Source organism: Aedes aegypti, chromosome 3 (assembly GCF_002204515.2).
Source record: "Aedes aegypti strain LVP_AGWG chromosome 3, AaegL5.0 Primary Assembly, whole genome shotgun sequence".
NCBI lineage: Eukaryota > Metazoa > Arthropoda > Insecta > Diptera > Culicidae > Aedes > Aedes aegypti.
In genome coordinates, this window is record NC_035109.1 from 31,205,266 (window position 1) to 31,220,460 (window position 15,195).

At 32.3% G+C, this 15,195-nt stretch overlaps 1 protein-coding gene across 1 annotated transcript in view; it reads right to left on the reverse strand.

Moving 5' to 3' along the window:
- Window positions 1-15,195, reverse strand: part of LOC5577433 (inositol-trisphosphate 3-kinase A) — a 583,345-nt gene that overhangs the window by 544,616 nt on the left and 23,534 nt on the right. Inside the window, exon 2 of the mRNA XM_021850560.1 lies at window positions 1,046-1,998. The gene's annotated coding sequence lies outside the window, so the exon portion shown is untranslated. The remainder of the gene's footprint in view (window positions 1-1,045; window positions 1,999-15,195) is intronic.

The window sequence follows — 15,195 nt, forward strand, 5'->3', positions numbered from 1 at the left end:
TGTCCTTTTGTTCTTCCGATTTTTTAACTTTCAACGTTTTGCCTTTCGACCTTTTGACCATAAACCGTCAATAAACTATACAAAACTGTCGAAAAACACAAAAGGTTATTGCGTGTTATTTTTTTCTTTTATGGCTTCCTCGATGTTTCCTTGGTTGGTATTTTCACTAGTTTTGTGTTCTCGACACCTCCCTAACTCGATGGTGCCTTCAATATCGAGTTATGGAGAGTTGACTGTATATAAATTTTGCACTTTATTTAAATAACATATTTTTCATTATTTTTTTTTACTCAAGCAATTTGATGTCATAGAAACCAGATCAAATTTTTATTTAAGTACAATTCCAATCAAGGGCCATAAGAACATGATAAATAAGAAATGTTTTGAATAAATATTTAAAAAATATAAAAAATAGTAAAATAATGTTTGGTAGTTTTGGCCGCTTTTTCGTATGGAGCCCAACCATTGTTGAATGGTACAGCACAGGTCGTTAATTGATTGTTGTGCCGGAGGCAAACGGAACGGTGTGTAGGTACACAACTTGTAGATCACGTTCTGTGTGAGATCAACGCAGTTTTTTTCTTGCGCTAGGAACGATTGAACTCATAAGGAGTTGGGAGACTGCAAAAAAAAAAAAAATCGGTGCTAAAACAAGTCTTGCTGAGTGAGCTAGTCAATGCATCATACTAGAAGATCCGGTCGGATTGAGATTTTTTTTCAGTCAATACGATCAGATGTTGTTGCTTACAAAAGGCCAATCTTCTAGAGTATTAACCGCGATTAGTAAATGATACATTAATAGAAGAAGCAAGACTCCGATATTAGATGGAAACCCTAATTAGATTGAATTGGAATCTTTTTTCAGTGTGTCTTATTGATTTCAGTGGTAAAGCAGGTGTTCTGTGTTAGACAATACAATCATCCTGATTTGGTAAAAATAAATTAAGCTTTTATTTACATTTTGTTAACAACATACTACATTTAATTTGTCGTAACAATTTCACACGGGTAATTTAACACCAAATTCTATTATAAACCAACTTACCTTCAGGTAAACAGTAACCAGCAAAGAGGGTAGAGGTATCGTTTCCTTGAAATTACAATTTCAAATGCGTCGGAAATAACAAATTCATTGATCGTCGTCGTAAACCCACCTTACACACGAAACACCTTGTGCCGTTTCACATTCTTCACATACCAATTAATCCAACACCCGATCAGTGAACGGCTCTTCTTCCCATTTCTTTCTCACTCTCTCCCGCTCTAGCGATTCCAACAGAATGGGCAACTGAATAAATTATCCCATTTGCATCATCACACCGCCAAACACAAAACAGCTGGATTCGATTAAACGCAAACCACTTTTTTCTTCCTTCGGTCGTAATTGGGAATTCCGAACTCAGCAAATGGATACACACGACACACCTCGCACTATTTCATTGACCTTGCCTCTGCATCGAACACTCAATCACGTTTTCTTCCGCACTAGATTTTTGCGTGAGCGTACGCAATGCACCGCGCGCTCTTCAACGCAAAACCCGCGTGCTCTCAAACACTGAAAAAAATAATCCACTCAGATCGGAGGTCATCAGCCTACTTTGACCGATTACAGCACCAACCGTCGCCGTTTCTCTTCGTCGCAGCAACCGATGACAATCAAGTTTCAATCGTCGAACACTAACGTCAGCAGTAGCTCGGCAATATCTATTACCCACAGGTTACTTTGATTCAGCAGAAGCAAAAAATCGAGATCAAATTGAATCGCGAATGGTTAACGCGTTTGACGCGCCCATGTGCAATAACCTCAAAAACCGCAATGGCTTAACGCGCGCGTGCGATCACTCACACGCACCTGTGTGGTAGACTAAACTCAGGTGAGTTTCTAAGGCTTCTGTCGGAACTGGATCGATGAGAGAACGGAATCCGTTCGATCGGTCGATCGTGAGGGTATGCAAATTGCGGGTCCGGTTCGGAGAGAAGGGGTCTAACCCGGATAACCTGGAACGAAGGAAGCACAGAAAAAACAATGATAGTCTGTTAGATCGTAGGAAAATTAAAACGTGTTGGTAGAATGTCAGAGTGTTGAATGAAAAGGTTCATTCATTAGTCACTAAATGCGTCAAGCACTTGTGTGTTAGTTCTGAATAGGTTTGGCGCCCAACTAATGTACTACAGACATTTGTAGACTTTTTAGGAGTATAACATTATCATATAAATAGGAATAGGAATAAGAATAGAAATAGGAATAGGGATAGGAATAGGAACAAGAATAGGAATAGTGATAGGAATAGGAATATGAATAGGAATAGGGATAGGAATAGGAATATGAATAGGAATAGCGATAAGGATAATAATAGGAATAAGAGTTGGAACAGGTAAGGAATAGAGATTACAAACAGGAATAGGAATAGGGATAGGAGTTAGGAATATGAATAGCTTTCGGAAGCCTTTTCAATGCTTCTCCAAGCTGCTATTGAAAGCATCCACAAGACTTTGTAACAAGCAACTCCAAGGTTTTGCCAGAAAATTTGGAGCAGCTTTTCACAGATTCTATCGGAAGCTTTTTACAGCTTCTGACGATAGTTTTTCCAAGCTACTATTAAAATTTCTGTTGAAAGTTTCTACAAGCTTCTGTTGGAAGCCTTTTGAAAGCTTCTGTTAGATGCTTTTACAAGCGGCCATTGGAAAAATTTTCATTCGAAGCTTTTCGGAAATTTTCTTGTTGGTCATGCACAAATTACGTCACGCTCCGAGGGGGGGAAGGGGTCAAGCCAAGCGTGACAAACCTTACAACAAAATCGGAGGACTCATACAAAAAACGTTCAAATGGGGGGGGGAGTTGTAAAAAAAGTTGAAATTTAGCGTGACATAATTTGTGTACCATCCCTTTTCAGGATCCATGATTCCATTGATTCTAATCTGATCGTGCAAGATTCTCTTTAGCATCGCAGCAGGAATCACATAAGATTCATTGCAGGATTCACAGATGCTTCCTCGCAGGATTTGCATCAAAATGCTCTGCAGAATATTCTCAGGACACTCATCAGCATCCTCTCAAGAATCCTCTGAAGATTTGAGACTTGAGTATTCTCTTGGAATTCGTATCGAAATCCTCTTTGGAATCTCATCAGAATCTTTTCAGAATTAACATCGGACTCGTCTCAAGTTTTTCATTCGAATATTTTAAAAAACTCTTTAAATTTGATGGAAAAAATCAAGGATTCTTATCAGTATATTTTCAGGCTTTTCAGAATTCTAATCAGAATCCCCTTTAGATATTCATCAGAACCCCTCATGATTCAGGATTGGCATCAGAAATCTTCCCACGATTCTCATCTAAATTCGATCAGAGTTTCCAATAGCATCCTCTCACGATTCTCATCAGAATCCATCCAGGATTGCATTAGTATCGATGCCGAATTCTGAACAGAACCGTTCCTGTATTCGTATCAGAATTTTTCCAGGATTCTCATCTCACCGTATCAAATTTATCTTCAGAGAAATCCTTCCAGGATTATAATCACACTTCTTTTAAGATTTTTTATAGAATCCTTCCAAGATTGGCCACAGGATTTTCCACAGAATGCTTCTAGGATTCTCAACAGAGTCCTCTAGAATGTTCAATATAATCCTTCCAAGATACTTATCAGAATTCATCCAGGATTCTCATCGGAATCCTTTAAATATTTGCAGCCGAATTGTTCCAGTATTCTCATCAGAATTGTTGTATTTTCATCAGAATTATTTCGAGATTTTCCACAGACCCCTTCCTGGATTTTCATCGTTGTCTTTTCAGGATTTACATTACATCTTTCTACTATTCTTATTCAAACTTTCTATGATGCTCATCAGTAACATTGAAAAGATTTCATCTGAAATCAGGATTTTCATCACAACTCTTCCAGGATTCTTATCTGACTCCTACCAGAAACCTTCCAGTATTGTCACCAGAAACTAGTTTTCATCAGAAACCTTCCAGGGATTTTATCAGAACCCATTCAGGGAACTTGACATAAACCTTCCAAGGATTACATTAGAAGACTTCTAAGATTCTTATCGGAGTCCATTCATGATTCTCATCAGCTTCCTTTAGGATTCTAATTATAACCTTTCAAGATTTTCATTGGCTTAGGGATTCCCACAAGGACTCTCCCAGTATAAATTTCAAAAATAAAGCATTGATCTTCCGAAATCAAATAGTGGAACTTTGTTATTGTTAAGAATGTTCCAGCTTCTTCTTCTTCTTCTTGGAATTATCGTCCCCACTGGGACAGAGTCTGCTACTCAGCTCAGTGTTCTTATGAGCACTTCCCCAGTTATTAACTGAGAGCTTTCTTTGCCATAGTTGCCATTTGCGCATTCGTATATCGTGTGGCAGGTACGATGATGATACTCTATGCCCAGGGAAGGTCAAGCAAATTTCCTTTACGAAAAGATCCTGGACCGACCGGGAATCGAGCCCAGGCACCTTCAGCATGGCTTTTGCCGCGGACTCTAACCGCTCGGCTAAGGAAGGCCCCAAAGTTCCAGCTTATCAAGTTTCAATTTGCTGAAACAGTGTTACTTGATGTTTTGTATAATGACTGTTTTCCAATGATAAAAATTAGTCTTTGTTAACCAAAATCGGAGTTCTGAAACTTAATTAAATGGTCACCTGTGACTTGAAGGCTTTTGATGGCTATCTTTTGTCGAGTAAATATGACTTTATTTGACGCAGTGTACAAATCAACATTTAAAGGGGTGTTTCTCCGGGATCGCATACTAAGACTATAGGAGGTCGGAAGTCTGAGTCTGAGCGTGTCAAAAAGCCAAATGATGACAGAGATGGATAAGTGGTCCACATGAGCTCGCAAGACTTGATACATACTACATTCATATACTTTCAATACAAAACGAAATGTATTGTAATTTTACCAAGAATGACTGGTGGAATAGAAAGTATACACTACATTTACCTTGTGTATCCGAATAAGCCATTAGTATCCAAATCTTTGCGGATGAATTTGGAGGAGCAACTAATCCATTACACAAAACTTTTGAAATTTTGAGAATTGATCAATTGAGTTAAAAGATATGAGCAAAATAGTACAAAAAAGTCGTCGACGCTTTTCAAGGGTTAATAAATACTCAGAAGTAACGTTGCCATGGTACAAATCACAAGCATAAAACGAGCTCACCAGTTAACTCATCCTCGGCTGAAATCACTCCGATGGCGCGCGAACCCGACAGCTTGGGCCTTCGCAAAGCCCTCCTATACGTGCTGATGCTAAGACTTGATCCTCCTAGCTGCTTTGCTTACCGGTTAGTGCAAAATTATCGACATTTTTGGATAGTGTTGGTAAATTACTTTTGAAGTTGCCAAGTAGGTTATTAGACTGATAAAAAAATGTTGAAGTTTTGGAGATCGCAATGGGCAGCGCGTGCGAACGGTTGTGTTGAAAATTGACCTGTCACGTTTTTAACGTCTCCGTAAATTATTAGATTTGGCAGGTGCAGCTTTTGGGAAAAAAAATTCTATAGCGGAAATAAGTCGGTTTATTCAGTATGCGTTCTGCTGGGCAGTTAAAGCCCAGGCAGAAGGTGAAGATTCATCGAAGCCGTCATTTTCAGGAGCGTGATTCTAAAGAGCCGGACAGCGGATCGGGCAGAAAGCTTGATCGATTGTGACCAGTTTTCAGCTTAAGCCGCTCTCTAATTCTCTAACTTTGTGTTCTTGAGGGTTTGAATTTTGACTTCGTTTCATCTTCACCAGAAAAATAGTTTTTTTTTTGTGTCGTCGCTTAAGTTTCTTTTTGTCGTTTTAGCTTACACGCGTTCTGTGTGCAATCCAGTTCACGTTTTCGCGTCGCCAGAGTGATATTTTGCTTTTGTGAAATGAGCATGCTGATTAGAGTAGCTTACAGCTGCTCAATCAAGGATGGATGATCAACTTGGTGAGCTCGTTTCATGCTTTTGTTTTAAATGTACAATATATTATGAAACGTATTTTTATCACGACAACGGTGGGAATGTTACTTCAATGAATTGATCTAACAAAATATGAACAGTTCGTCACTGTAAGTGTCGACATAGACTCTTGTATATTAACATCAAAAACCCCATACCTTTTTCGTTTATCTTATTTTATAAATGAGCAATTCTCGCAGAACCAGGCCATCATCGGCACCCATCGTTATAATTTCAATTTTATGTCACTGATTGCTAGTACAGTTAACTCTCCCTTACTCGATATTGAAGGGACCATCGAGTTAGGGAGGTATCGAGATACAGAACACATATTCTTCAAATTTTAAACATTTAATTATTTTGACAAAACACGTTCAAAATAGTAATATAAATGTGAAATATAATACAATTTTACCACAATTACCTATGTGAAACTTTTTGAACGGTCGGCAAAAATTGAAAATTTTATCACCCAGGAATAGGCAGTAAACCTCAATTTTATTATTTTTTTTAGTCATAATATTCAAATTCTTGAATTTATTCAACATTTGGGGGACATTTGGAACTTTTCATGAAAATATCGAGTTAGAGAGGTAAATTAACTTGGGAAACTGGAACAGATAGCATCGAGTTAGGGAACATCGAGTTAGAGAGGTATCGGCTTACAGAGGTATCAAAGCATGCTAAATTGAAGGGACCGCGCATTCCATCGAGTTAGGGGAAATATCGAGATACAGAATATCGAGTAAGGGAGAGATGACTGTAATAATAATAATAATAATAATAATAATGAGGCTGATCGCCTGGCCAACGTAGCAAGACAGCAACCGACTATCGACACTCCCATCCCCGGCGAAGATGCGTTGAGAGCAGCAAAGCAAGCCATACGGTACCGGTGGAATAGTCAATGGTTCGAGACTAGGGACAACAAGCTGAGGGAAGTTAAACAGGATACGCGAAGGTGGTTAGACAGTGGCAATGCGGCCGACCAACGCGTCCTAACCAGGCTGAGAATCGGACACACCCGGCTCACACATACTTTTCTCCTAAAAAAGGAACCTGCACCAAACTGCGACTGTTGCGGAACTTTACTTGATGTGCGACATATTATTCTGCACTGCAGAAAACATGAGCAAGAAAGACGGAAAAACGCCATGGATTCATTTAGCCTAAATGAAATTTTGAATAATACTAAGGAAAATAATGAAAAATTACTAAAATATCTACACGATACAGGATTGTACAGAAAGATGTAAAATGTTATGTGTATGTCATGTGTGAATTTGTAAATAAATAAATTAGGTTTCTTTTTCCTTGACACGAATGCACCATTCTGGTGTAAAGTGTCACTAATAAACAAAAAAAAAAAAAAATTATTATTATTATTATTATTATTATTATTATTATTATTATTATTGTTATTATTATTATTATCATTATTATTATTATTATTATTATTATTATTATTATTATTATTATTATTATTATTATTATTATTATTATTATTATTATTATTATTATTATTATTATTATTATTATTATTATTATTATTATTATTATTATTATTATTATTATTATTATTATTATTATTATTATTATTATTATTATTATTATTATTATTATTATTATTATTATTATTATTATTATTATTATTATTATTATTATTATTATTATTATTATTATTATTATTATTATTATTATTATTATTATTATTATATTATTATTATTATTATTATTATTATTATTATTATTATTATTATTATTATTATTATTATTATTATTATTATTATTATTATTATTATTATTATTATTATTATTATTATTATTATTATTATTATTATTATTATTATTATTATTATTATTATTATTATTATTATTATTATTATTATTATTATTATTATTATTATTATTATTATTATTATTATTATTATTATTATTATTATTATTATTATTATTATTATTATTATTATTATTATTATTATTATTATTATTATTATTATTATTATTATTATTATTATTATTATTATTATTATTATTATTATTATTATTATTATTATTATTATTATTATTATTATTATTATTATTATTATTATTATTATTATTATTATTATTATTATTATTATTATTATTATTATTATTATTATTATTATTATTATTATTATTATTATTATTATTATTATTATTATTATTATTATTATTATTATTATTATTATTATTATTATTATTATTATTATTATTATTATTATTATTATTATTATTATATTATTATTATTATTATTATTATTATTATTATTATTATTATTATTATTATTATTATTATTATTATTATTATTATTATTATTATTATTATTATTATTATTATTATTATTATTATTATTATTATTATTATTATTATTATTATTATTATTATTATTATTATTATTATTATTATTATTATTATTATTATTATTATTATTATTATTATTATTATTATTATTATTATTATTATTATTATTATTATTATTATATTATATTATTATTATTATTATTATTATTATTATTATTATTATTATTATTATTATTATTATTATTATTATTATTATTATTATATTATTATTATTATTATTATTATTATTATTATTATTATTATTATTATTATTATTATTATTATTATTATTATTATTATTATTATTATTATTTATTATTATTATTATTATTATTATTATTATTATATTATTATTATTATTATTATTATTTATTATTATATTATTATTATTATTATTATTATTATTATTATTATTATTATTATTATTATTATTATTATTATTATTTTATTATTATTATTATTATTATTATTATTATTATTATTATTATTATTATTATTATTATTATTATTATTATTATTATTATTATTATTATTATTATTATTATTATTATTATTATTATTATTATTATTATTATTATTATTATTATTATTATTATTATTATTATTATTATTATTATTATCTTTATTAACGTGATTTGCAGCCCGAGGCTGGATTGACGCATATGGCGAGTGCAATCAATGAAAACATCATTTTTTGTACAACAAAAAAACAAGTTTTCAATCGTTGGTGTTTTCTTCGAATCGACTGAAGAATAAGAGCATAAATTTAAGTCAAAAAACCTGGCGGCCATCTTGGATGTTGGCGGCATCTTGATTTTAAGTAATAGAACGAGTTTTTTACCTTGTTAGCACTTGTTGAATTTAAAGTCTACCGTATCGCTTACTCTTTTTGTTCTTATTCTCCTGACATTAAGTCCTTACTGGAACAGAGCCTGCTTTTCAGATTATTTTGTTACAAAAACAGACAATTAAATAGGAATTTTCATATATAATGCATATTTGGTACCAGAATGATTATTCAGTATATCTTCAAGTTCAGGAATAGCATTCGTTCTTTAATTTATTTGGTTCAAAAACAATGATTGAAATGATCACTGAATTGAACAGCTTAGATAAGATAAGAATGAAAGAATCTTTTTTCAATGGATGCCTCATAATTCAACATTTTGAATTTCAAAATGATACTCGGCTTCACGTCCACATTAGGATAAAGCCTGTCCCACAGCTGTTCAATTTCGCTATTTTTTTCACTTGTATGTTGAGCGGCAGTTAATACGATACTTTATGGCGCAGAAAATCAAGGAATTTTTTAGCTTAAAAACTTAAGATTTCCTCTATAAATAAATGTACTTCTAGCAATTTCATCGATCATGGAATAATTCTCAAAGTAATTCCAATGGCAGAATTTTATTTGATGAGTGCTCTTCAGGATATTTCTCAATTCAATACACTGATAGCCCTAGATGTTTTTCCTTTTCTAGAAACCCATCTACGATAACGTAAACTAAAGAAATACATTAACTGAAAAACGAATAACGTTTGACAAAATTAATTAAAAAAATGACTACAAATTTCAAAGATTAAAGGTACTTTAAGGCGAAAAGTAAGCCTTAATTCATAACAAATCATTTCAAGGAATTTCAACCTGGCTAAGTTTTCTTTAGATGGATGGCAAAATTTACCCTAGAGTGAAATAACCAACAAAATCGAACATAGTGTTTTTTCGTTCCAGCAATATTTTTTTCATTGATTTTGCTTCATTTTTTTTAAAGTAAAATCACATGAATAAACTTATTGCCTAAACTCTAAACTATATGTTTCCAAGAAAACTTATTATGCTTCAACATGAATTTCTCCAGGAAGACAACCATTCCTTCAATGTCTACTTTTTTATCGACAAATGTATTCTGGAATATGTTCCCCAATTCAACTAAAAAAGGTCAAAGATCTCCCTTGAATCTCCTCCAAAGAATCTTTGATTCTGTCAAATCTTATTCTGAGATATTTTGCAGAAAATTCAACTAGAAATTCTTTCACATATTTTCCCCAAAAAAAAATAATACATTTTTTTCCGTGAAGTCCTTCTAAAGTCCTTCAGAAATATCAGAAATATATCACAAGTTGTGTCAGAAATTCTTCTTGTTTTTTTTTTTTCACTGGTAATGTATCTTGCCTTCCAATTATCAGAGGAAATTTGTTGAAAAACACCAGGACTTCTTTTGCTTCCGAAATTAGCATAGCAGTAAAGTAAATTGCGGAGTGGAGGAGCAATAGCAACAATTAGCAAATCAACTGGGAAGGGAGAAGAGATTTATTAAGATTTTTATGAAGAAATTCGTAAGGGTCTTTCTTAAAACATTTTTCTTTTTTTTTCAAAATAGTTCATTAACTATTGGCAAAATCCATAGTCTGGAATCAGCGTTATCAACAATTCTCGAAAACTTATTCAAACAAACTCAAGTCAGAAAAGTTAACAAACTTACTCTATCAATCCTACGTGTTTCGCAGACGAAATTCTACACGTTTCGCTCTAAACCAACTCGATTTTTCACTATAAGAACGTTTAATTTAAGGATTTACAAAACGGTGTAAGTAAGATTTTGAACTTACGCAACCTAACCATTACTTTATCCGCTCCGTTGTATGGATATGCAAAGTGACTTAACCACGAATCAAAACAAAACACTACTTGAGTCGATTTTACTCTGGTACAAAAACGTCTTAAGTAACTTTATGAAACGACTTATTATTTTGTCCAACAATTTATGTGGGAAACGATAGGAATTACCTGGGAGGGAGAAACCGATACGAAATTTATGTACGTCAAGGTGAGATGAGATTCTGCTGTCACGAACTGTCACTGTGAGCCCAGATCTAAAACAATGGCAAACTTTATAAAAGCGCGTAATTGATCAAAACATATTTTTGCTTTTCATCAAATGTGACAAAAAAATCACTTGAAAAGCTATTCATGTTTATTCAAAAGTGATGTCACGATAGCACCTTTCATTTTGATCGAATATAAAGTATTCAAATACGCATCATTTTACTTTTTCAAATAAAAACGAAAATTTAATGCAAAGAGAACTTTGGCCCTTGTTCCAAGTTTGTTCCGAACGATCGAAGGTACACAACAAAAGAAAACTAGCGATTTTCATCAAGTCTGCCTTGATTGTCGTTGGCAAGCTTGATTTTTCTTGCAGTTTGAAATAAATTTGTGTCATATTTTGTGTATAGTATCGGTGCCTCCCTCCCAGGGAATTACCTAGTATTTTAACGCAAGCTGATTGTGTGCAAAATATAAAGGATGTACACTTTAAAACTGTTTTAGAAGACAGGTTGTGAATATTTTTAATTACCTTTCTGAATCTTTTTTAATTACCTTACTTACGTCGATTTGAAAAAGTTATCGAGAATTATTAGAAATAGTCCCTCGAAAAAAGGGTTTGCTTGGAATTTCTGCAAGTAGCAAAAAATGATTCTACATCAATCTGTTCGTCAAAGTATTATGAAACTTCGTAGTTCATGCAAAAGATGTTAGATTCAAATACCTTCAGTAAAATTTCCATCGCCATTATCGTCAATCATCGTCCATTACAAAAGAACGAGATTTGTTGTAGTAAATTTTACAAAAAAATTTGAAGTTTTTCTGTATTGTAAGGAATTTTATCAAACAGTTTCAGAAACTCCATGTGGGGTTTTTGAATTTTCCGACAGGAATTTGGTCGTTTTTTTTTCGAATCCAATTAAGCTGAAATTATCTAACACATCTGTTATGTAGTTCTTTGAAAACTTTTTTTGGTTGTGTTACTCTAAAAATCTCATATATGAAAGTTGGATATGGATGTTTAGGGATTTGTAGAGTAATTTGTAAAGAAATCTCAAGAAAACTTATTGATGTATTCCTTAAGAAAAATTTCTAGAATCTGAAAGAATACCTGATGCAATTTCTGGAGAAGTTTTTTGAGAAGTTCTAGATAGAGTTTCAGAATCCTTTGGTAAACGTATTTGAAAAATCTCCAGAAAAATCGCTTGTGCTGTTTGAAGAAAGAAAAAACTCTGGAAAATACTTGGATAATTTTTTTTCTTCAAAAGAATCCTTGGACGACATCCCAGGGGAAATAATAATAAAATTCTCTGAAGAAATTCCTGAACAAATTGCTTGGGAAATTTCTGAGTATTTTCATGGAAGAGTTTTTGAGAGACAGCTGAACGTATTCCGCTAGAAAATGAAAAAAAAAAAAATTTTAAAATATAATTTTCGAAAGAGTTTCAAAGCACTGCGGAGGGCAGCATCATTGATTTTTAAACGAATCAAAAGAAACACTTAGAGAATTTTCTGTGAAGAAATAGTAGATAGATCTGCGGAGAACTTCTCTGAGAAACTAAGAGCATTTTACTACAGTGGGATTCCGTTTTTGGCATGCTCCGTTTTTGGCATGCTCCATTTTTGGCACCCCCCGATTTTGGCAACAAAAGGGATCCGTTTTTGGCAACATTTTTTAATTTCATTGAAAATTGTAAATATTTGTGAATATTATTGTGTCTGCTGATTTAGTTATTTAAATGGCAAGTCAACTGCACACCGACTACATTCCAGAGCTCTATTATCGCCGATATTCCCTCAAATCCCACCAACTACTAAGGGATTTTGTACGCGCCTATTTACTTCGGGATGGTCATTGGTCATGCATTCGCAATGTTCCATGAGGCCATTAATCTCCATCAGTATCTCAACTAGAGAAAAACCTCTTTTCTCAGGCATTCTTACTGAATGAACAGCCCACAATAGCCTGCCAGTAGGTGATACACTTAATGAATCCACTTTTCTTCAGATTTGGAACACTTAAACAAAGCACAAGCACTGACACAAGAGCAACATGAAGTCTATGACTTCACAGAGTTTTAATCATAAATTTCATCTCATTATTTTGTATTTCATTTTTTTATATTATTTCGAAGTGCCGTTTAATACCGCCACCATGACGAATGTGCGCACAACATTTTATTGTCAATAACATCAGTGAAACGTGCGATAAATACGATTGAGAGTGTTTAAATGTTTTGTCTGTAGTATTAGTGTGTATATTGATCTTTCTGCGGCAACTATTTAGAGCTACATTTCATATTTGTAACAGACTAAGTAAGACGTTAGATTTGTGAGGAGACGATCCTACATTCTATAAAATATTTTTTATCGAGAATATGGGCCTCATAAAATAATCATTAGGATCCTTACAAACTGAGTCTATGAGTTTCCTAACTTACCCTGGAGAAACCTTAGGGGATTCTTGGTTTTAGGGAACTTCTCAGAAATTTGAACGTATTTTTGAAGATGTCTGCATGTTCCTAATGGACACTGAGGGTTTTTGCGGAATCCTGAGAATGTATAATTGGTTATTGAAGATTATGTCCAATATCTGATGCCCAACAAACTCTTAAGATTTCTAGGGCGTACTGTGAAATCCTAGCGAGATAATGGTTTTCTAGGGGTATTTTTTGTAGTTCTAGCGAAATGTTGTAGATTTTGAGAAGGTGGTTTCCTGTGGCATTCGGTTAGTGATAATGGTAGCCTAATGAATTTTTGAAAATTCTCATCGGAGACCTGAGAATTTTCAGCAATATCGAGGCGAAACCCTATGCGAGATCTTGAGAATTTTAAGCGTGATTCTGCGGATTCTTACCAATATGCTTCAGAGTCCTAGCGTAGATTCCTTACAAACACCCAAAAACGCTTATCAGGCTCTTGAGATTTCAAAGCAGTATCCTGTAATGTGCTTGTTTATGTTTGTGCTTTTGACTGCTGTAAACCATTCCTTATGAGATGATTTGCTTTAACAGAAAAATAAATTTATTCTAAACTCACCAAAGTGTGTCAAATTTTACGCTAGAGCCCAAAAGTTGAACTGATTTTTAATTTTCATTAAATTGTATAAAAAAAACTCATGCAGTTTTGTAATACTCATCGCCTTTGTTTTGTAAGTACGACTTTGAAAGAATACGGTAATACATTTTTTCATGTTTTGTATTCTCTCAAAGTTTCAAGGAAAAGTCCAATCTTTGAACAAATGTCACTCATGCGATTATTGATTTTACATGACCCACATATACAAATAGCGTAGATAAAGCTTTTAAAAATCATTGAAGCGATAAAAACTATGTAGAAGGTTTGCCATAATCAACATTACGGGGTTATAGAATCATAGCATAGTCCACCCCTCCGGAAATCTGCTTCGAGCAGAACCGTTCCGAAGTCCCGATGCCTTATGATTCCATAAGGATGATCCAATAACATTCTAATGATGTTTTCAAAAATAATAGTTGAAAAATAATATTCAAAAAATGGGTTCCGATTTTGGCATGGTTCCGTTTTTGGCAACTGAAAATTTCTACTTTGTTGCCAAAAACGGAATCCCACTGTAATTGAATCCTGTTAAACTGCTTATGGAGATTTTGTGAAATATTGGTAGGAATCCTCAGAGTAACACACCTAAAAGCATCATTTAATGTTTTTTTGTTTTTTTTTTTTTTTTTTGTTTGCAGTCTTGCATAACACAGTGTAACAAAAATGACATTTTTGCTTGTCTCAAGGATCAAATTATGTGTCTCTAGTAGATTTGAGGTCGCTAAACCCGGTGCCGTTTTCAGAAATGTTCCAGCTCCTCGCAATTTTTAGCTACAGGTCGCCAAAATTGTATTAAACACCGGTTTCATTGATGTTTACATGAAATTTAAACTATGATTCATCAAACTTTTTTGTAATCTAATCCACCAAGCATGCAAAAAAGGTCGTAAGCTTTCAATTTAGATATAATTTAGTTGAAATTTCAAGATCAAATTTACATAAAATAGATTTTTTCAACATGCTTGCAGTCTCCATACAA